Genomic DNA, 23,813 nt, shown 5'->3' with positions numbered 1-23,813 from the left:
TGTTGGCGAGGACTCTTCTGTAATACTGTGTGCAGTTCTGGTCGACTTGGTACAGATATTATTAAACTGATGAGGGTTCAGAAAAGATTGCCAGGATTGGCAGATTTGAATTATAAGATAATGGTGGATAGTTTGGGGTGTTTTTCACTGAAGCGGGAGGTGGAAGGGTGACCTTACAGAGAATTATAACATGATGAGGGGAATAGATAAGGTGAATAACATTTCCTGCTGAATAATTCAAAATTAGAGGGCATATTTTTAAGGTGAGAGGAGAAAGATTTAAAAAGGACATGAGGGGCAATTTGTTTTTTACACAGAGAGCGGTTAGCGTGTAGAATGAACTGCCAGAGGAAGTGGTGGATGCAGGCACCGTTACAACATTTAAAAGACATTTGGATAAGTACATGAAGAAAGATTTGGAGAGTTATGGGCCAAACACAGGCAAGTAGGACTAATTTAGTTTGGGAACCTGGTCAGCATGGATTAGTTGGATAGAAGCATCTGTTTCCATGCTGTAAGACACTATAACTCTATTACTCCATCGGTTAAGCCCGTTACTGAGATCCTTTCTCATTTTTCTAAATTCCAGAGGATATAAGCCCATTTTATCCAGGCTCTCATCGTTGGTCAACCCTCTCATCCCAGGGAGAAATCGAAATGAATCTTCAGGGTAACACCTTCAAATACAAGTGAAAGGTAACGGTAAAGTTGCCACTGTGCCAGAGGACCACAGGGCTATGCTCTGAGAGAGACAGAACTGGTGGAGTTTTAACCTGAAGGTCACTGCAAGCCAGGCATCGAGAGAGATTAAGAAGGAGAGTCCTTCATAATAACCTCAGCCAGCTTAAAAACTGAGCCCTCAGAGATGGCATTATCAGCATCACAAACCAGCTATCCAGCCAAATGGGCTAAACAACCCCAGTAAGCATATCTGTGCTCAAATATGGAAACTGCAGACAATACTCTAGGGGTATGATTTCAGAAAAGCCCCACCCAAGTGTAACAATATCTTTTTATTAAATTTGTGAACTCCACATACCTCACAAACAAAACCATTGTGCCATGTGCTTTCTTAACAGCTTGCATATGTTTACTTTGCATTCCTTAGACAAGTACATCCATGTCTCTAAACATCAACATTTATAAGTTTCGCACATTTTAAGAGATATTCTGCTTTCCTCAAGATTGGTGTGAATACCATCACCTCCATACTATACTCCATCTTCAATCAAGTCACCCACCCAACCTGCCTATGTTTCTTTCCAGCCCATTCACATTCTCCTCACAGCTTATCATAGAGATGTACAGCACGGAAACAGACTCTTCGGTCCAACTCGTCCATGCCGACCAGATATCCCAACCCAATCTATTCCCACCAGCCAGCACTTGATCCATATCTGTCTAAATCCTTCCCATTCATATTCCCATCCAGATGCCTTTTAAATGTTGTAATTGTACCAGCCTCCACCACTTCCTCTGGCAGCTCATTCCATACACGCACCACCGTCTGTGAAAAATTTGCTCCTTAGGTTCCTTTTCGATCTTCCCCCTCTCACCCTAAAACTATGCCCTCTAGTACCCCCCCCCCAGGAAAACACCTTGTCTATTTATCCTATCCACACCCCTCATGATTTTATAAACCTCTATAAGGTCACCCCTCAGTCTTCAACGCTCCAGGGAAAACAGTCCTAGCCTATTCAGCTACTCCCGATAGCTCAAATCCTCCAACCCTGGCAACATCCTTGTAAATCTCTTCTAAACCCTTTAAAGTTTCACAATATTCTTCCGATAGGAAGGAGACCAGAACTGTATGCAATATTCCAAAAGTGGCCTGACCAACATCCTGTACAGCCACAATATGACCTCCCAACTCTTATGGTCAATGCTCTGACCAATAAAGGAAAGCATACCAAACACCTTCTTCACTATCCTATCTACCTGCGACTCCACTTTCAAGGAACAATGAACCTGCACTCCAAGGTCTCTTTGTTCAGCAACACTCCCTAGGACCTTACCATTAAGTGTATAAGCCCTGCTAAGATTTGCTTTCCCAAAATGCAGCACCTCGCATTTATCTAAATTAAACTCCAACTGCCACACCTCGGCCGATTGGCCCATCTGAGCAAGATCCCGTTGTAATCTGAGGTAATCTTCTTCACTGTCCACTACACCTCCAATTTTGGTATCATCTGCAAACTCACTTAACGATAGCTCCAATGTTCATATCCAAATCATTTATAGAAATGACAAAAAGTAGCAGACCCAGCATTGATCCTTGTGGCACTCCACTGGTCACAGGCCTCCAGTCTGAAAAACAACCCGCCTTCTATCTTCAAGCCAGTTCTGTATCCAAATGGCTAGTTCTCCCTGTATTCCATGAAATCTAACCTTGCTAATCAGTCTCCCATGGGGAACTTTGTCGAACATCTTACTGAAGTCCATATAGAACACATCCACCACTCTGCCCTCATCAATCCTCTTTGTTACTTTTTCCAAAAAACTCAGTCAAGTTCCTGAGACATGATTTCCCACGCACAAAGCCATTTAACTATCCCTAATCAGTCCTTGCCTTTCCAAATACATGTAAATCCTGTCCCTCAGGATACCCTCCAACAACTTGCCCACCACCGACATCAGGCTCACTGGTCTATAGTTCCCTGGCTTGTCCTTACCACCTTTCTTAAACAGTGGCACCATGTTAGCCAATCTCCAGTCTTCCGGCACCTCACTTGTGACGATTGATGATAAAAATATTTCAACAAGGGGCCCAGCAATCACTTCCCGAGTTTCCCACGGAGTTCTAGGGTACACTTGATCAGGTCCTGGGGAATTATCCACCTTTATGCGTTTCAAGACATCCAGCACTTCCTCCTTTGTAATATGGACATTTTTCAAGATGTCACCATCTATTTCCTCACATTCTGGAGGAAGAGAGAAGACCTGATCGAGGTTTTCAAAATAATGAGAGGAACAGATAGAGTCAATAGCCAGAGACTTTTCCCCAGGGCAGGATGGACTGGCATGAGAAGTCATAGTTTGAAGATATTAAGAGGAAGGTATAAAGGAGACATCAGAGGTAGGTTCTTTACACAGAGAGTAGTGAATGCATGGAATGCATTGCCAGCTGTGGTGGTGGAAGCAGAGTCATTGGGGACATTTAAGTGACTGCTGGACATGCATATGGATAGCAGAGAGTTGAGGGGTGCGTAGGTTAAGTTACTATATTTTAAATTCGGATTAAATCTCGGCACAACATCGTGGGCCAAAGTGCTGTACTTTTCTATGTTCTATATCGCCCATGTCCTTCTCCACAGAAAATATCTCCTGCAGCTCCACACAAAGGTTGCCTTGCTGATCTTGGAGGGGCCCTTTTCTCTCCCTGGTTACCCTATTGTCCTTAATGTATTTGTAAAAACCCTTTGGATTCTCCTTAATCCTATTTGCCAAAGCTGTCTCATGTCCCCTTGTTGCCCTCCTGATTTCCCTCTTAAGTATAATCCTACTGTCTTTATGATCTTCTAAGAATTCACTCGATCTCTCCTGTCATATTCTTCCTTCTTTTTCTTAACCAAAACCTCAATTTCTCTACTAATTCAGCATTCCCTATACCTACCAGATTTTCCTTTCACCCTAACTGGAATATATTGTCTCTGGACTCTTGTTATCTCATTGCTGAAGGCTTCCCATTTTTCCAGCCGTCCCTTTACTTGCAAACATTTGCCCCCAGTCAGCTTTTGAAAGTTCTTGCCTAATAGCATCAACATTAGCCTTTCTCCAATTTCGAACTTCAACTGTTAGATTTGGTCTATCCTTTCCATCACTATTTTAAAACTAATAGAATTATGGTTGCTGGTCCCAAAGTGCTCCCCCAGTGACACCTCAGTCACATGCCCTACCTTATTTCCCAAGAGTAGGTCAAGTTTTGCACCTTCTCTCATTGGTACAACCATATACTGACTCAGAAAATTTTCTTGTACACACTTAAATTCCTCGCCATTACACCTTTAACACTATGGCAGTCCCAGTCGATGTTTGGAAAGTTAAAATCCCCTACCATAATACCCTTACAGATATCTAAAGTGTCCTTACAAATTTGTTTCTCAATTTCCCGCTGACTGTTAGGGGGTCCATAATACAATCCCAATAAAGTAATCATCCATTTCTTATTTCTCAGTTCCACCCAAATAACTTCCCTGTATGTATTTCTGGGAATATCCTTCCTCAGTACAGCTGTAGTGCTATCCCTTATCAAAAATGCTACTCCACCTCCTCTCTTGCCTCCTTTTATATCCTTCCTGTAGCATTTGTACTCTGGAACATTAGGCTGACAGTCCTGTCCATCCCTAAGCCATGTTTCTGTAATTGCTATGATATCCCAGTCCCATGTTCCTAACCATGCCCTGAGAGCTTGTATTTTCACACAGTTGTGCATCACTAAACTTTTTAAAAAATATTTTCATGGGATGCGGGCATCGCTGGCTAGGTCAGCATTTATTGCCCATACTTAATTTCACATTGCTCTGTGTCAGGAGTTACATTTAGGCCGAAACAGGTAGGAATTGCATATTTCCTTCCCTATGATACATTAAGAATCAGATGGGGTTTTTTTTCCTTCCAATCGATCATGATTATATGGTGATCTTTCAGCTACGTTTTAATTCTAGTTTTATTATTCAATTTCAATATCTGCTATCTGCTATAGTGGGATTTAAACCCACATCCCACAGAATTTTAACCCAAAGTTCTGGATTACTAATTATTACGACACAAGGTTAAATCCTCCTATTTAAAACCAGCAACACAGAAAAAGTGTATACCGTGCAGTAATCTGTGAAAATCCGAGAGATCAAAAGCTATTTAAAGTAAAAATTTGCAACCTTATTTCTTAAAGTATAACAAAGAATAATTAGCTAACAACTATTTACAACTCCTTCCTCTTACCTATCTTTTACCTTCCCCTTCTGAGGACCTGAAACCTGAATACAGTCTGAGGTAACTAGTTGTTGTCAGGTGCAACCACTTAACAGATGTTCTTAATAACTTAGGCAGCAACAAGATGGCTTCTCGATGCAAATAACATGACAAAATGGCTTCTCGGCTGCAAACTGACAATTCTGCTAAAGCTGCATAAAATGGCTTTTAAGTTAGTAACTGCAAATTCTGCTTTAGCTGCATAAGTGATTAACCACAATATGCTTCAAGAGATTAGCAGACAATACGCCCTTTTAAAGCATAGAAATAACTCAACTTGATAAGACAGCACTGGCCATCCTAATTGATATTCAGATGCAGGTGCAATGGCTCGGTTAGTGAGATAAGGTGGCCTAAGTGTTGGAAATAAAGTTGGTTCCCAGAAAACATTATTGGACCAAGTAACTGTCAAATAAAGCAGTATCATGTATTGATTGGTAATTGTTTGAATATACTGTGCGATCATGGCCTGTACCCTTCTTTAAGGAAGGTACAAAAATGTCTTTGTTTTAAGCTATGTGCGCAGCTCCTCCGAGGAACACGGAAGTGCTCAACTTCTGTGTTTCGGGACACTCTGTGCCCATCTGGATGGAGAAATAAAGAGTGATGTCTTAACAACCAGACCAATTGCGAGTGTTTATTGAGCGATCGCGGAACCGAGAGACCCCGCCAGAGATCCAGATCTTCACTTCCACAATATTAGTCCGATAAAACTCCCAATTAAGATTTACAAAACAAAACTTATCTCAAAACCAAGCAGCTTTCAATTTTCTCTGTATTCCAGTCTTCTTTTCTACTTCTTGGAGATTCTGCTTCACAGGTTACTAATCAATAAAGGTACCTTTAAGAGAGCTATTTTTCAGGCAGTCTTTTTATACATTGGTCGCTTGACACTTCTCCTCCCAACTGTTCAATTTTCTCCAGTCTTATACCCCCAAAGCATTTGATTGTGTCATTGGCTTTTCAGATTGCCTTTATGATTATGATGTGGTAGGCATCACAGAGACGTGGTTACAGGGGGGTCAGGACTGGCAGTTCAACATCCAAGGATTTTCAACTTATCGAAAAGACAGGGAGGTGGGCAGAGGGGCTGGGGTTGCCTTGTTAGTTAAGAACAAAATTAAATCGATGGCACTGAATGACATAGCGTCGGATGATGTGGAGTCTGTGTGGGTGGAATTGAGGAACCACAAAGGCATAAAAACCATAATGAGAGTTATGTACAGACCTCCTAACAGTGGTCAGGACCAGGGCGCAACATGTACTGGGAAATAGAAAAGGCATGTCAGAAAGGCAAGGTCACGGAGATCATGGGAGACTTCAATATGCAGGTGGACTAGCTAAATAATGTTGCCAGTGGATCCAAAGAAAGGGAATTCATGGAATGCTTGCAGGATGGCTTTTTGGAACACTTGTCATGGAGCCCACAAGAGCAGGCTATTCTGGACCGGACCTAGTGCTGTGTAATGAACCAGACTTTATATTAAAAAAAATCTTAAAGTAAGGGAACACTTAGGAAGCAGCGGTCATAATATGGTAGAGTTCAGTCTGCAGCTTGAAAGAGAGAAGGCAAAATTGGATGTAATGGTGTTACAGTTAAATAAAGGTAATTATGAGGGCAAGAGAGAGGAACTGACGAAAATAGACTGGATGCAGAGCCTAGCGGGGAAGACAGTAGAGCAAAAATGGCAGGGGTTTGTGGATATAATTGAGGACACTGTACAAGGTTCATCCCCAAGAGAAAAAAGATTATCCGGAGAGGGATTAGACAGTCATGGCTGACAAAGGAAGTCAGGAAATGTATTAAAGAAAAAGAGAGATCCTATAAAGTGGCTAAGAGCACTGGGAAATCAGAAGATTGGGAAGGCTACAAAAACAAACAGAGGATAACAAAAAGAGAAATAAGGAAGGAGAGGATCAAATATGAAGGTAGGCTAGCCAGTAATATTAGAAATGATAGTAAAAGTTTCTTTCAATATGTAAGAAACAAACGACAGGCAAGAGTAGACATTGGGCCACTTCAAACTGATGCTGGAAGCCTAGTGATGGGAGATAAAGAAATAGCAGGAGAACTTAATAAGTACTTTGCATCAGTATTCACAGTGGAGGACATGAGTAATATCCCAAAAATTAAAGGGAGTCAGGGGGCTGAGTTGAGTATGGTTGCAATTGCAAAAGAGAAAGTGCTAGAAAAGCTAAAAAGGTCTTAAAATTGATAAATCTCCTGGCCCCGATAGGCTACATCCTAGAGTTCTGAGGGAGGTGGCTGAGGAAATAGCGGAGGTGTTGGTTGAGATCTTTCAAAAGTCACTGGAGTCAGGGAAAGTCCCGGATGATTGGAAGATCGCTATTGTAACCTCTTGTTCAAGAAAGAATCAAGACAAAAGATGGAAAATTATCGGCCAATTAGCCTAACCTCTGTTGTTGGTAAAATTCTAGAATGCATCATGAAGGATGAGGTTTTTAAATTCTTGGAAGAGCAGGGTCGGATTAGAACAAGTCAACATGGATTTAGTAAGGGGAGGTCATGCCTGACAAACCTGTTGGAATTCTCTGAAGAGGTTACAAGTAGGTTAGACCAGGGAAACCCAGTGGATGTGGTCTACCTAGACTTCCAAAAGGCCTTTGAGAAGGTGCCACACGGAAGGCTGCTGAGCAAGGTGAGGGCCCAAGGTGTTCAAGGTGAGCTACTGGTATGGATTGAGGATTGGCTGTCTGACAGAAGGCAGACAGTTGGGATAAAAGGTTCTTTTTCGGAATGGCAGCTGGTGACAAGCGGTGTCCCACAGGGTTCAGTGTTGGGGCCACAGCTGTTCACATTATATATTAATGATCTGGATGAAGGGACTGGGGAAATTCTAGCGAAGTTTGCCGATGATACAAAGTTAGGTGGACTGGCAGGTAGTACTGAGGAAGTGGGGAGGCTGCAGAAGGATCTCGACAGTTTGGGAGAGTGGTCCAGGAAATGGCTGATGGAATTCAATGCGAGCAAATGCGAGGTCTTGCACTTTGGAAAAAAGAATACAAGCATGGACTACTTTCTAAACGGTGACAAAATTCATAAAGTCAAAGTACAAAGGGATCTGGGAGTGCTAGTCGAGGATTCTCTAAAGGTAAACATGCAGGTTGAGGTCATTTATCTCAAGAGGGTTGGAATATAAAAGCAGCGTTGTGCTACTGAGACTTTATAAAGCTCTGGTTAGGCCCCATTTGGAGTACTGTGTCCAGTTTTGGTCCCCATACCTCAGGAAGGACATACTGACACTGGAGCGTGTCCAGCGGAGATTCACATGGATGATCCCTGGAATGGTAGGTCTAACATACAAGGAACGGCTGAGGATCCTGGGATTGTATTCATTGGAGTTTAGAAGATTAAGGGGAGATCTAATAGAAACTTACAAGATAATACATGGCTTGGAAAGGGTGGACGCTAAGAAATTGTTTCCGTTAGGCGAGGAGACCAGGACCCATGGACACAGCCTTAGAATTAGAGGGGGTAAATTCAGAACAGAAATGCGGAGACATTTCTTCAGCCAGAGAGTGGTGGGCCTGTGGAATTCATTGCCGCAGAGTGCAGTGGAGGCAGGGACGCTAAATGTCTTCAAGGCCGAGATTGATAAATTCTTGATGTCACAAGGAATTAAGGGTTACGGGAAGAATGCGGGTAAGTGGAGTTGAAATGACAATCAGCCATGATTGAATGGCGGAGTGGACTCGATGGGCTGAATGGCCTTACTTTCACTCCTATGTCTTATGGTCTTATATACTAAATTCAAACTGGATTGGAGTTTGGTATTTTGGGGGGTATAATTTAAACTGATGGGCCTAATTCAAATCTGTTGTTTTTCTCCAGGCAACAAGCTACCCTAACTGCTGGTCTAAAAGGTTATATTATATATTTCAGAACACTTGGTGGTGTGTTAGGTAGTTCTGTTGCTATTAACTCTCTTAAAGGTTCAGTACACCCACATCTTCATAACATAATCCAGCACCATTATCACTACTACACTGCAGTCAGCTTCATATATTACTTTGTCTCTTCATCTAAGTCAATAATGTAGATTGCAAAATTCTTACGCCTTGGCATTGATCTTACAATATTCTGCTCAGTCTGCCAACATGCAAATGCCCTATTTATCCTTCTGTTTCCTGTCTATTAATCAATCCTCTATCCTTGCAAATACATTGCCTCCAACTTTAAAGAATCCTCATCTTGCATATTACCCTTTATTTTGGAAATCCAAGTATACTGCATCTACTGGCTCCCTTCATCTACCCTTCCAGGTATATCCACAAAGAATGCATTGCCTCACAGTACTAGGATCCTAGGTTCAATTCGGGTGACTGTGTGGAGTTTGCACATTCTCCTGTGTCTGTGTGGCTTTCCTCCGGATGTTCTGGTTTCCTCCCACAGTCCAAAGATGTGCAGGTTAGGTGAATTGGCCGAGCTAAATTGCCCATAGTGTTAGGTGCATCAGTCAGAGGGAAATGGGTCTGGGTGGGCTACTCTTCGGAGGGTCGGTGTGGACTTTTTTTGGGCCGAAGGGTCTGTTTCCACACTCTAATAATTCTCTTAATATAACTGTGGCAAGATGGAAGTTTAGACCCAAAAGATCAACTAGATTAAAACAAATGTAACACCTCAACTACTTACATGAAGACACAAAGATCTCAATATTATTCTTTCTATAAGCATGTTTCATTTTACAAAGAATTGTTACTGCCAGAGATCTGAAATAAAAATAAAAACACAAATTGTTGGAGAAATTTAGCAGTTCTGGCAGCATCTATGGAGACAATACAGAGTTAATATTGAATCCAATTACCTTTCTGCAAAACTTTCTGTTCTGAAGGGTTACTAGACTTGAAACATTAACTGTTTTTCTCTACAGATGTTGCCAGACCTGTTGAGCTTCTCCAGCAATTTGCTTGTTTTAACTTTAATAACAGGTTGCGCATTGAACAGCGGCATCCCTGATCAAACTGTCACATTTCATCTCATTGCTATATGTACTGCAATTCACACAGAACTCCAAATTTTTAAGTGCACATTACTGATCACACCCTGAAATTGATCTCTCAGGTGAAAGCACAGTCAGCAACTGTTGCTATTGTTACAAGGCTGAATTAATCTCCAGTATACGAAAACTGAGCACAATAGAACTGGCAAAGAAAACTTTCTGTTGATCAATAGAAGCAACATACATGACATGGGTATTTTTCATTTATAAACAAAGCACGCATAAATGTAATTTGTCAACCAAGAGCAAAAATAAATTGCTCTAGGTTTGCAGATAAAATCCATTATGACAGTCTTCACATCATGATACTATCTAATTATTCAAGTTCCTGGAATATGAACAGAAGAAATAATCTCATTGAGCATGGATTGATTTGAAGTATACTAAAACTCATACAAACTGGCTTTCTTCCAATGAATCCATCGCAAGGTTTCAAGTTTGAGACTTCTTCTCAATTACTATAACCTTCAAACACTGGAAAAGATAGATTTTCCACAGAAAGAAACATTTTTAAAATGTACTTATTCAGAGAACATGAACTTAGATTTTAACGCGAACGAAGATGGAAGTTTTACGTGCAGTTTTTAGTGACCATAGACCAAACAATGTATTTGCGACTTTAACCCGGATGAACCAAATGTTAAAGCCTGGATTGAAGTGATGCAAAGGACTGAAAACATAACGTGACCCCTAGTGATATATGATATAACTATACAAAGTTTGAAAATATGACAGCAGTTGGATATGACAGAGGGATTGATTCCCACACCAAAAAAAGAGAGAGACAGGGGACAGACGGAAGGGAGTGCTGGAGGGACAGTTATAGGGGGAGGTAGATGAAGTGACAGATGGGGGGGAGGGAATTGACGGGGTGGGGGGTGGGGGGGGGGTTAGTGACAGAGAGGGGGTTACAGGTAGTGATGGGGGGTGACGGGGGGATAGTAACAGGGGAGATGCAACGGGGGGGGTGACAGGGATGACGGGGGGGTGACAGATGGGGCGAAGGGGCGCTGACAGAGGGGAGGTGATGAGGGTGACTGGGGGGACAGTAACACGGGGGAATGCAACGGGGGGGGGTGACAGAAGACAACAGAGGGGGGGATGATTTGGGCGTTACAGAGAAGGGGTGACGGTGATATCATGGGTGATGGGGTGGGTGACGGAGGAGGGTGACAATGGAGTGGTGATGGGGGGTGTGGGGCGGTGTCAGGCCAGTGATGGGGGGTTATCGCAGGTGACAGGGGAAGGGGGGTGACAGAGGGGTTTGACGGGCGGGGGGTAGAACAGAGGGGTTGTAGGGTACAGTGAGGTAATGTGGGAAGAATAGCAGTTGTATTAAAAATCAAATCTTAAGAGGCAAGAGTATAATGACTCATCGCCACCCAACCACTGTTCCTTTTACCACAAAGAAAATCAATTGTAAACCACACAGGTAAGAAGCTGGATGCATTAGTCCTCAAAACATACCTGGTCACACAGGTGCAAATTAGAGTTATTCAATGCAGACCAGAGAAAAAAGGCACAAAACATTTGAGCCAGGACAAGGTTGTGTGTCACAAAGTAAACATATTAAATCTCTTTGTCACTTCCAGTTAAATCATTCAAATTTTCTTAGTAAGTTGATGACTGCCTGGAATTCGACAGTATTCACTCTAGAAAATGACAATGTTGTCGAGGGGAATACTGAGATACAGGCTACTGGGCTAGGTGGGATTGAGGTTCACAAGGAAGAGGTATTAGAAATCCTGCGTAGTGTGAAAATAGATAAGTCCCCTGGGCTGGATGGGATTTATCCTAGGATCCTCTGGGAAGCCAGGGAGGAGATTGCCGAGCCATTGGCATTGATCTTTAAATCATCATTCTACAGGAATAGTGCTAGAAGACTGGAGGATAGCAAATGTGGTTCCCCTGTTCAAGGAGAGTAGAGACAACCCTGGTAATTATAGACCAGTGAGCCTTACTTCAGTTGTTGGTAAAGGGTTGGAAAAGGTTATAAGAGATAGGATTTATAATCATTTAGAAAATAATAATTTGATTAGGGATAGCCAGCACGGTTTTGTGAAGAGTAGGTCGTGCCTCACAAACCTTATTGAGTTCTTTGAGAAGGTGACCAAACATGTAGATGAGAGTAAACCGGTTGATGTGGTGTATATGGATTTCAGCAAGGCGTTTGATAAGGTCCCCCACAGTAGGCTATTGAACAAAGTGCGGAGGAATGGGATTGTGGAAGATATAGCAGTTTGGATCAGTAATTGGCTCGCTGAAAGAAGACAGAGGGTGGTGGTTGATGGGAAATGTTCATCCTGGAGTCCAGTTACTAGTGGTGTACCACAAGGGGCGGTGTTGGGTCCACTGCTGTTCGTCATTTTTATAAATGACCTGGATGAGGGCGTAGAAGGGTGGGTTAGTAAATTCACAGGACGGTGGAGTTGTGGATAGTGACGAAGGAAGTTGTTGGTTGCAGAGAGACATAGATAAGCTGCAGAGCTGGGCTGAGAGGTGGCAAATGGAGTTTAATGCAGACAAGTGTGAGGTGATTCACTTTGGTTGGAGTAACTGGAATGCAAAGTATTGGGCTAATGGTAAGATTCTTGGTAGTATAGACGAGCAGAGAGATCTCAGTGTTCATGTACACAGATCCTTGAAAGTTGCCACCCAGGTTGACAAGATTGTTAAGAAGGCACACAGTGTTTTAGCTTTTATTAATAGAGGAATCGAGTTCCAGAACCATGATGTTATGCTGCAGCTATACAAAACTCTGGTGTGGCCGCACTTGGAGTATTGTGTACAGTTCCAATCACCGCATTATATGAAGGATGTGGAAACGTTGGAAAGGGTGCAGAGGAGATTTACTAGGATGTTGCCTGGTATGGAGGGAAGGTCTTACGAGGAAAGGCTGAGGGACTTGAGGCTGTTTTCGTTAGAGAGAAGGTTAAGAGGTGACTTAATAGAGACTTATAAGATAATCAGAGGGTATGGAATGCTTTGCCTGCAATGGTAGTAGATTCGCCAACTTTAAGTACATTTAAGGCGTTATTGGACAAGCATATGGATGTACAGTAGCGCCTCGACATACGAACGACCCCGTTCACGAACAAATCAGTTTGCAAACAAGATTGTATGTAAAAGTTTGCTTCAACGTACATACGAAATTCAAGGTATGAACGAAGGTGAACATTTTAAATGACAATATGATGTCCCATTTTTGGAAAATTCTGCAACAAAGGAAAAAACAAGTTTCTCTGGATCGTTTTCTTGTGGCATCACCAACCTCCAAGAGACCTCCAACCTCCAAAAAAGAGAAAAGACTCCGGAAATATCCGCACAATGGAAAAATTGATTCAGTTCGCAAACGGGTCCCGGAATGGATTAAGTTCCTAAGTCGAGGCGCTACTGTACATGGAATAGTGTAGGTTAGATAGGCTTCAGATTGGTATGACAGGTCGGTGTGACATCGAGGGCTGAAGGGCCTGTACTGCGCTGTAACGTTCTATGTTCTAATTTTCCTTTGTTTGATAAATTCCTTCTCATCCTGACACTGTAAATGTAGGTAATGAATAACACATACAGATAAAACACCTCCAGGCAAAAAGCAAAATTAAACACCGAACAAGGTAAGATTCTATTGGACACAAGCTGACTGAAATTTTCCTTTTACTTGATATACACCTTCTGGTCTTTCATTTCAAGAGCCAAATAATGAAATCAAAGACACAGCATTAAGAAGAGTCTCAAAGGAAAAAAGTGAGATAGGGAATCCTAAATTTAATGGTCTTGGCTGTTGAAGACATAGCCAAAACAGCAATTAAAATCAAGGATATTCAGCAAACTAGAACTGGCAGTTATTTCACAGGGCTGGAACAGATTACAGAGATATAAAGGGACAAGGCCATGGAGGGATTTGAAAACAAGTATGAAAATTTTTAAATTGAGACATTGCTTGACCGGGAACCAAATGTAGGTGAGCAAACACAAGGGTGATAGGTGAAAAGGGGGTGATGACATAGTAATCACTGGACTAGTAATCCAGAGGTCTAGGCTAATGTTATGGCAATACTGGTTCAATCCCATCACTGCAGCTGGTGGAATTAAATTTGATTAATGAAATTTGGAGTTAAAAGCCAGTTTCAGCAATGGTAATGATGAAACTATCATTGATTGTCATTCAGAACCCATCTGGTTCACTTATTTGAGGAAAGGAAATCCACCATCCTTGACAGGATTGGCCTACACGTGACCCCACCGGAACAGTTCTCTGAAATGGTCTATCAAGCCACCCAGTTTAAGGCAATCAGCAATGGGTAACAATGCTGACTTTGCCAGCAATGCCCACAACCATAAAAGCTTAAATAAAATAAGACAATACAGGCAGTGACTTGTGTCAACTCAGTTCCAGAAGATAAAATGCAGGCGAGCAGAAGTCCATTGGAATAATCAAGTTTACATGTAGAACAGCAACAGAATCAGCAGATGAGCTCAGCTAGAAGCAAAGTTATCCATGCGAGGCAGTAAAAACAGATGATCTGGAAATAGTGCAGAAACATGTTTGGAAGCTCATCTCAGGGTCAAATATGACACCAAAGGAATGCAAAATGTCAATTGCCTCTGTTCAGATTGGAAGCCATATTTTCTTCATAATAACTGTGAAACACTTAAAATTATTTAACTAACTGTAAAGCACTTTGGGAAATTCTGTTGTTACAAAGGCACTATAAAGTTCTTTCAAGTTATCATACATAAACTTTGGTAGCTGCTTCTGGAATGGATATGACAGAATTTCAGAATTGTTCATCCGGAAGGACACTAAAGGAGTACAGAACAAATTAATGGCTGGAACTAGTCATTCAGACCTGGTATTAAAATTGTTCCATTTATTGAAAGTAATTCAGCCAACTTCATCAAAAGGCAATGCAACTAAGAATTGCGAACATCTCCCCACAAAGAATCAGACATCTGGATGCGTTCCTGTTGATTTTGACCAAGAAATGCAGTCATATAAGCTAAGTGTGGGGAAGAAAGGAGGGAAGGAAACCCAATTGTATTCAGCTCAAAAGACAGCGCACAAATATTTAGATTTCTCTTGTTCTCAGCTTTAGAAGCATCTCCAAAGTATCTAAAAGTAGGTAGTGCCACAATCATAAACTATACTAAGAATATACAATATGCAAGAAAATCAAGCACTTAAAAAAAACTAATATGAATGCTGTACTGAACAAAAATTCTATTTTCTCCAAAAGAGACTCACAGCTGGCAATTACATGAATTAATAATCAATTAAATATATTTTCAAGGCTACAAATAATGGAGATAATCCCAAGAAAGAATATCTGACAATTGCGCTTACAAAGAAAACATGCCTCAGATGTCTTATTTAAAGTCAGTCAAATGAGAATAGGAAATATTTCTTCACAAATTACTCAGATAGTAACACAAACTATTTAAATATCAGACATGATTTTATTTGGGTAACGAGCTGATTTCCTTCATTACAACATTTGACTCAGAAGAACTTAAAATTTGAGAGGTAAACATGAAATTTTTTTTCATTTACAACGATTCTATTTTTAAATCATTTCTGGCTTAAAAAAAGCACAAAATAGGGAATCACTACAATTGGGCTCAGTCTTTGATCAGGGAAAGAAAACTCCTATTCTTGACCCACATCTAGAAAATATGGATGGAAGTGTGTATTTGGCAAAATAGGATTAGGTGCTTATTAAGAAATATTATTATTTTGTAATCAAAATATCTATCAAATACTATTCAGAGTTATCAAACACAAAGACCTTTGGAAAAGCACCAAAGGATTGCCAATGTGTATCTGTATGACAGCACCAAATCACTGTCCTTGGGGAAAAAAGTCAATTACCCAACAAAGAAAAGAGAAACAAATGACCTTAATCCAATGACAAAAGACTCTCTCGTCTCAATGAGATTAACTGATCTGTATTATAATCACGAATTCCAATAAACCCACCAACTTTAAGCTAAAATGAACCTCTAAATAAAATGACAGCTGTTAAAATTTTTTCACCACCACCATAACAAGCCTTCATGATGGCCAGGACACCAAATCCCCCATGCATTTCTTCAAATAATGTCATGGATTATTTTACAGGCACCTCAATGACTATGTGCAATCTAATTTCTCATCTAAGCACCAGTAATTTTGACAGTGAAGCAGTTACAAAATTACTGTACTTTTCATTTGGGTAGTTTAGCATCACAAACAAGAACACATAAGAAACAGGAGTACATACAACCACTCGAGTCTGCTCCACCATTCAATATAATCATGACTGATTTCCAAGTCTCTATGAACATGTGAAGGTTACTACCAAAGTGAATAATCTGACACTAACACACATTATTCTGTCTACCATCTTGTTAGCCATTGAATTAACTTGGTTATATTTCTTTGCAGACTTCTGGTTCTCTTCACAGCTTAACTCTGACTTGGTTTTATGTTGTCACTAAACATATTCTTCTTGATCCCTCCATCTATGTCATTAAGATAAAGTTGTAAATAACAATCCAATATTTGCAAAACTCCACCAGTTGCAATCTGCCAAAAATATTTAATTTATTTGTGCAGGTTGATTCATGGAGAGAAACAATCTGTTTTATATGCTAACATAATATCTCCACATCCATGATTTGTTTTGGATTAAAGTTGATTTTATTAACACAATTAGAGATCATGCATAGTTCTCACATTCTTGGCTGGCCTGCGGACCCCTGCTCACTCAAACTTCCAGCCTTTTGGTTTATTTTTAGTTTGGTGTGGCTGTGTATCTTATGTATTAATCATCCGTTTAGCGATCTTATCAAATGCAATTTGGAAATACAAGTATACTACATTTCTTGGTTCCTTTTTATGTACTTTATACTAGTTTCAACCTTAAGAGTATATTGTTAAGTCTTCCTTCTAAAACTGGGTATAATATGGCACAGCATCAACAGTTCTTTCTGCGCTTTTATATAATATGGCACAAGTTTGAGAAATAGTAATCTTAAGTATCTGTTCTCTTCCCCCCTGATTTTTTTTTAAATAAAGCACTGTGATCAAATACTTGAAGACAAAACTATTTTCTTCCCAATAAACACTCAAGATTTCCTTGGAAACTGCAGATTTACTAAAAGAAATGACATGATTAATCCTCTTGTGTGAGCACAGTCATGCACGGTACTAACAACTAGCTGAAAATAAATTTCCCAGAGAAACAGAACATGTGAGATGAGAGGATTCATCATAAACATGTTTTCATATCACCTGATCAGAAAATTAAATGGCAAAGTCATCAATGGCTCAGGGTCACTAAAGATATTTATTTCACAGTGCTTGTCATGATCTTCACCTGTGTAATATGGTTTCTATAGTTCAGAAAATGATTGCCCATTATTAAATATATTTTCAATTAAAATAGTTAAATACTACTTAATATTTGGTTTGGCCAATTAAAGATCAAGTCTAAATGTTAAACATAAATCCACTAATAATGCAAATGCTATAAATATATAATAGCAGGTGGTGTGGCTGTCTCTTATGGCACAATGATAGTGCCCCTACCTTTGAGCTAGAAGGTCTGGATTCAAGTCCCCACTGAACCAGAGGTGCATAATAACACAAGTCTAAAAATATCTATAACAGCAGATTAACTGTACATTGGATTTAGCTAAGGTATAATTCAGCTGAAATTACTATAGGATATAGCAGAACAGTTATACTCAAAGACAAAAAAAAATTATTGCAATATGAGTTCAAAGCTCACAATGTCAATTCTGAAGCCAGGTCAACAGGATCATTAAAAAGAGAACTGGATAAACATGAGAGGAAACTATTAAAATGATTTAATCAAAAAGACTGGGAAACTGAATTATAGTGGATGAAGAGCTAACAAAAACACAATGGACCAGAAGCAATGCTAAATCTTCCAATCCTACCATCAAAACATTTATTGGCTTCTTAGACCTTCAAAGCAACCTTGTCACTATATCAATGCTGTGTTTTAAGGAAACAACTGTTTGCATATGGATGTATTCAAAAGTCAGAAAGACAGTGAAAAACCCATAATTAAATGGCAGGATTAAAATGACATCAAAAGAAACAGAGTTATTATTCTATTACACCTTTCACGCCCACTGGATGTTCCAAAGCACTTTCCAGCTAATTATGTACTTTTTAAATGTACTCACTACTGTAACATAGCAAACGTGGCTACGAACTTACACATAGCAAAATCTCACTAACAGCAAAGTTATAATAAATAAATAATTTGTTTTGTGTTACTGATCAAGGGATAAATATTGGCCCAGGCACCAGGAATCACTCTCCTGTACTCCTTCAAACTGTAAGACCATAAGACATAGGAGTGGAAGTAAGGCCATTCGGCCCATTGAGTCCACTCCACCATTTAGTCATGGATGATGGGCATTTCAACTCCACTTACCCGCACTCTTCCCGTATCCCTTAATTCCTGGCCAGATCAAGAATTTATCAATCTCTACCTTGAAGACATTAAATGTTCTGTCCTCCACTGTGCTCAGTGGCAATGATTTCCACAGGCCCACCACTCTCCTCATTTCCGTTCTAAATTGATGCCCTCTAATTCTAAGGCTGTGCCCACAGGTCCTAGTTTCCCCACCTAACGGAAACAAATTCTCAGTGTTCACCCTTTAGAAGGCATGCATTATCTTGTAAGTTTCTATTAGATCTCCCCATAACCTTCTAAACTCTAATGAATACAATCCCAGGATCCTCAGCCATTCATCGTCCATGTGAATCTCCACTGGACCCGCTCCAGTGCCATTATGCCCTTCCTGAGATGTGGGGCCCAAAATTGGAAACAATGTAATCTTCTACATCTGCTTGACCAAGCATATGCATCCTTGGACATAATGTCTCATGCAAAAAATGCCACCACGTATAATGCAGGACTTCCTTTTTTCTGCACTGGTATGCAATTTAGACTGATGTGCTTAAACCCTGGCATGTGACTTGAACTCTCAATCTTCTGACTAAAATAGGCAACAAACCATTGTTAATACATACCTAATACAAACCACAAGAACTCAACACCATTACTGACTAATGGTGAAAACTTTGATTAGTCTTTACTACTCACTTGCTAGTTGTGATTTAGTGGAATATAGGTAAAAATAATACATTATACAATGCGCACTGAAGAGCATACTTAATAAGTTCCTTCATTCAAAATGCCCTTTTGCAACGTATCAGCAAAGAGAATGTTAAGCAACATTGTCAATTTTTAAATTTTAATATAAATACATGCTTTCTTAATAGTGGGCCAGATTGAAACAAGTTACAAAACTGGAAGTACCCTCCACACACTAAATTTTTCAATTGTTCATCCCTTTGAAAAGATAACAGGAGATGTCAATTGATTACCAGCTCCCAATGGATTGCATTGCATTGTAATTTGAACATTTTATGGAGTTTATACAAAAGTGACAAATACATAAAACAATGAGGGAAACTGAATCCGTGTGTTTGTGAGAATGTGACAGACCAGCAAGTAGGAAACACTTGAGGCATGAGTGAGGTGAAGAACAGTGATCTACTGGCTTAAGTGATCTATTGGCAGAGGTGGTCAGGCTGGTGACATGGCAGTGTATAGGGAAAATGAGGTGAATGGATCCAGCGGGGGGGGGGGGAATCCAGTAACACGTGCGGGGTGGATCCAGAGGTTGAGGTGAAAGATGATTTAGTGACCCGCACAGTGAGATGAAGAATCAGCCAGTGCCACAGGCAGCAGTCAGGTTCAGTGACCCATGTATGTATGTGCATGTATGTGTGTGTCCAGTCACTCAGGCAGTGGGGTGGAGGTGGAAGTTTGGGGGGTTGGGTGGTGGGGGGAGAATGGGGGGTGGTGGGCAACTTGAAGGAGGTTATCCAGTGAGTGATGTAGTGAAGTCTGATCTGTTAACCAAGGCAGTGCGGTGATCCAAATGGACAGCTGGAGCGGGGAGGAGAGGGGAATCCAGTGACCTGGGCTGCCGAGGATCCAAAAACCTGTAAGGTGAGGGGATCTGAAAAACCGGGCCATGAGGTGGTGAGGACTTGACCAGTGACCATGGTTGTGCGGGGGGAGGGGGGGAGGGGGGGAGGGTTGGTCATTCCAGTGAGGTGGTGGCAAGAGAGTGAGGGTGGTTGGATCAAGTTGCCCTGGGTGATAGGGTGATCCAGAGACCCAGGTGGTGAGAGGGAATCCAGCAAACAGGGTGGAGCAGGAGGGTTTCACGGACTTGGGCAGAGTGGCCACCAATCCAGGCAACAGTGGGGATTGAGTGACTGGGTGACCAGAAGGGGGTGATCAGTGACCAGGGCATCACAGTTTCCAATGACCCAGGCAGTGAGACGATTGAGGAACCCAAGTGGTAAGGTAAAATGAAGTGTGAGCTAGTAAACCATATAGTGAGATGATGCATGGACTGTTTGATCACACAGCATTACCCTCTGAGAAGGGGACTGCTTGTCATTGGCCACTCGAGTGTTTCCTTTCTTCCTGGCGGCGGAATATAAATAAAGATTTACACATTTGTTTTTCATACTGTTCGACACCTGCACACACACGACATGGGTGCTGGTGAAAAATAAGCACTACTGCTGTCAGGTGGGAGTGTGGAGAAAAAAAAGAAAAAATAAACAGGAGTATCAGGGGTTCTGTCACCCTGAAAAAAAAAGGAAATAAAAATTAAAAAGAATCCAATGATTAGGGCAGCAGGGAGAATACAGCAACCTGGGCAGACAGAAAATGATCACCACTGATTTGGACAACTAGGGGTACAGCGATGCAGGAGGTGAGGGGGATCCACAAACCCAAGTGGTGAGGTCAAGAGTGGGCCAGTGATCAAGGCAGCCATGGAAGGGTGGTCTAATGCCCCAGGCAGAGAGGGACGGAACCAGGAATCCGGGTGGTGAGGTGACCCAGGCGGACTGGAGGCTGGAGATCTAGTGACCTGGGCAATAGGGAGTCCAGCGGCCCAGAAGGTGAGGTGAAGGGTGGGCCAGTGACCCAGGCAGACTACAGAGTAGGAATTCAATTATGTGATCCCAGTAGCAAGGTGATCCAGTGGTCCCGGGTGGCCAAGGAAGATATCCTGGTCCTGGGAAGTGATGGGATCCAGCAACCCAGGTGGCAGGGGGATTTGACATTGAAGGAAAGGGTGTTTTCGTGATTTAGGCTGTGAGACGAAGGGTGGGTCTGTAATCCAGTCAATTGTGCGATTGAGTGACCTGGACAGCCAGAGGGGATTATCCAGTGATCCAGGCAACACACAGATCCAGCAGTGAGGCAAAGTGCGATCTGGATACCTAGGCAATGAGATAAAGGATGGGACGATGATCCGGATAGCAGGGAGATCTAGTGACCCAGGTAGTGAAATGAAGTGTGGGTGCTGATTTGAGCAGTTGAGGGGATCCAACTTGGATTGTGGTGATGTGATCCAGTGAGCCGGACAATGAGAGGATCCAGCGAACCGGGTGGTCAGGAGGGATCCGGGCAACCTGGGTAGCCCGAGGAGGGTTATCTAGTGACCCAGGCGGTGAGGAGTCCAGTGTCGCGGGCGGACAGGGCTGAGAGGGTGGTGTTATCCAGGCAGTAGGGGAGGTTCCACGGATCCAGGCTGTCAGGATATCTAGGGTCCCAATGGTGAAAGGATACAGGGACATGAGCGGTGAGGCGATCTGCTGACCCGGGCAGTGGGGCAAAAGGTGATCAGGTGACCGGGGCGGTAAGGAAGCGGGTAATCAGATGACCCGGGCAATGGGGGTGATCCAGTAACTGGGGGCGCGCCATGAGTGACAGCTCCGTGGGGGGGGGGGGGTGGGGTGGGAGGCAGCCTTGGCAGTCCGGCTTCAGTGGGGCCTGGAGGCAGGGCAAGGGCACTAGGCTCTGGTGAAAGTGGTCCGCCCTCACTGCGGGATCCAGCGGCGGCCGTCTGGGGAGGGTCGGGTCGGGTCGGGTCGGGGTGAGGTGAGGTGGATGGGTGAATGAAGTGAGTAGTTTCCCTGGGCCACACGGAGGGAAGGCGCTGTCCTTACCCCAGCACTCTCATGACAGCCAGCAATAGCTGCTCGAGCCGCCTCCCTCCAACCGCCGCCCGGTGCTCGCGCCACTGCCTGTTGACGCTGGCACCGCCTGCGAAGCCACAGCGCATGTGCACAGCCCCGCCCATTTGCCTCCAGAGCCGACACTTCCAATCGATCCGACGATCCCATCGAACCATAAAGTATGGGAAATATTTTCCATTGCTCTTGGTTGTCTCGTAATTTTATTCACAGAATCATAGAATCCCAACAGTGTGGAAATAGGCCCATTGGCCCAACAAGTCCACACTGACCCTCCGAACAGTATCCCATCCAAACCCATTACTCAACCCTATTACTATACCCCTGACTAATGCACCTAACCTATACATTTAATCAACAGATAATATGTGCAAGTATATTTTACTGTTGATTATAATCAAAACGACTTCCTAATAGTGATATACATATTCAAATATTATCAATATCTGAATCATTCATGTCCATGCTGTCCTGCTTTACATTTCTCACTTACTGATTGTTATGTTTAGGTAAATCGATATGTAAAAGTCAAAATGAATTCGCACCAGACAATGACTATTCCCAACAAGACTATTCCCAATCTAACCATCATCTCTTGACATTCCCACTGAATACGTCCCCATCAGCATCCTCAGGAGTTTTCATTGACCGGAAACTGAACTGGACTAACCATTTATATACGATAGCTACAGGAATGTAGACTAGGAATACCGCAACATGTAACTCACTTCCTGTACTGTATCCCCAAAGCCTGTCCACTGGTTAGAAGGGCATGAGTCAGGACGTGAGGAATACACTCCAATTATCTGGATGCGTGCAGGTCCAAAAAACTTAGAGTAAGGTATACAGCACGAAAACAGACCTTTGACCCAATTCGCCCATGCCAACCAATGGGATTAAACTAGCCCCATTTGCTTGCATTTGGCCCAGATCCCTCTAAATCTTTCCCATCCCTGTACCTGTCCAAATAGCTTTTAAATATTGTAATTATACCCACCTCCATCACTTCCTCTGGTAGTTCATTCCATAAACATGCCACCCTCAGGACCCTTTTAAATCTTTCCCCTCATACCTTAAATTTATGTCCTATAGTTTTGGACTCCCTTACCCTGGGGAAAGACCTTGGCTAACTCACCTTATCTATGCACCTCATGATTTTGTAAACCTCAATCTCCTATGCACCAGGAATATGGTCCCAGTCTATCCAGCCTCTCCTTATAACTCATACTTTCCAGAGTAGATAATATCCTTTTTTTGCACCTATTCCAGTTTAAGAACATCCATACTATAGCACAGCATCCAGAATTGTACGCAATACTCCACATGTGGCCTAACCAATGTCCTGTACAACTGTAACATGACATCCCAACTCCTGTACACAATGCTCTGACCAATGAAGACAAGCATGCCAAACATCTTCTTCACCACCCTGTCTACCTGTGACGCAATTTTCAACGAACTATGTACCTGCACTCAGGTCTCTCTGTTTGACAAAACTCCCCAGGGCCCTACAATGAACTGTGTAAGCCCTGCCCTTGTTTGACTTGTTTGACCTACTTTAACACGGCCGCAACGGGAACTTGATCAACTGGTCAGTGGGCCAAGGAATGGCAGATGGAGTTTAATTCACATAAATGCAAGGTGTTGCATTTTGATAAATTTTGATTTATCAAAATGCAACTGATGAGAAGTATTCATTTAGGATCTCATCCATCTCCACACATGTGGCT

The 23,813-nt window shown here is 42.1% G+C and overlaps 1 protein-coding gene across 2 annotated transcripts in view; it reads right to left on the bottom strand.

The window, feature by feature from the left end:
* tex2 (testis expressed 2) overlaps positions 1-22,161 on the bottom strand; it is a 141,358-nt gene extending 119,197 nt beyond the window's left edge. For both annotated transcript variants that reach the window (XM_072558895.1, XM_072558896.1), the window contains exon 1: positions 22,057-22,161. The gene's annotated coding sequence lies outside the window, so the exon portion shown is untranslated. The remainder of the gene's footprint in view (positions 1-22,056) is intronic.
* Positions 22,162-23,813: the final 1,652 nt, after the last annotated feature.

This window comes from Chiloscyllium punctatum, chromosome 39 (assembly GCF_047496795.1).
Source record: "Chiloscyllium punctatum isolate Juve2018m chromosome 39, sChiPun1.3, whole genome shotgun sequence".
NCBI classification, from domain to species: domain Eukaryota; kingdom Metazoa; phylum Chordata; class Chondrichthyes; order Orectolobiformes; family Hemiscylliidae; genus Chiloscyllium; species Chiloscyllium punctatum.
This window is presented reverse-complemented; position numbering and strand designations above follow the sequence as displayed.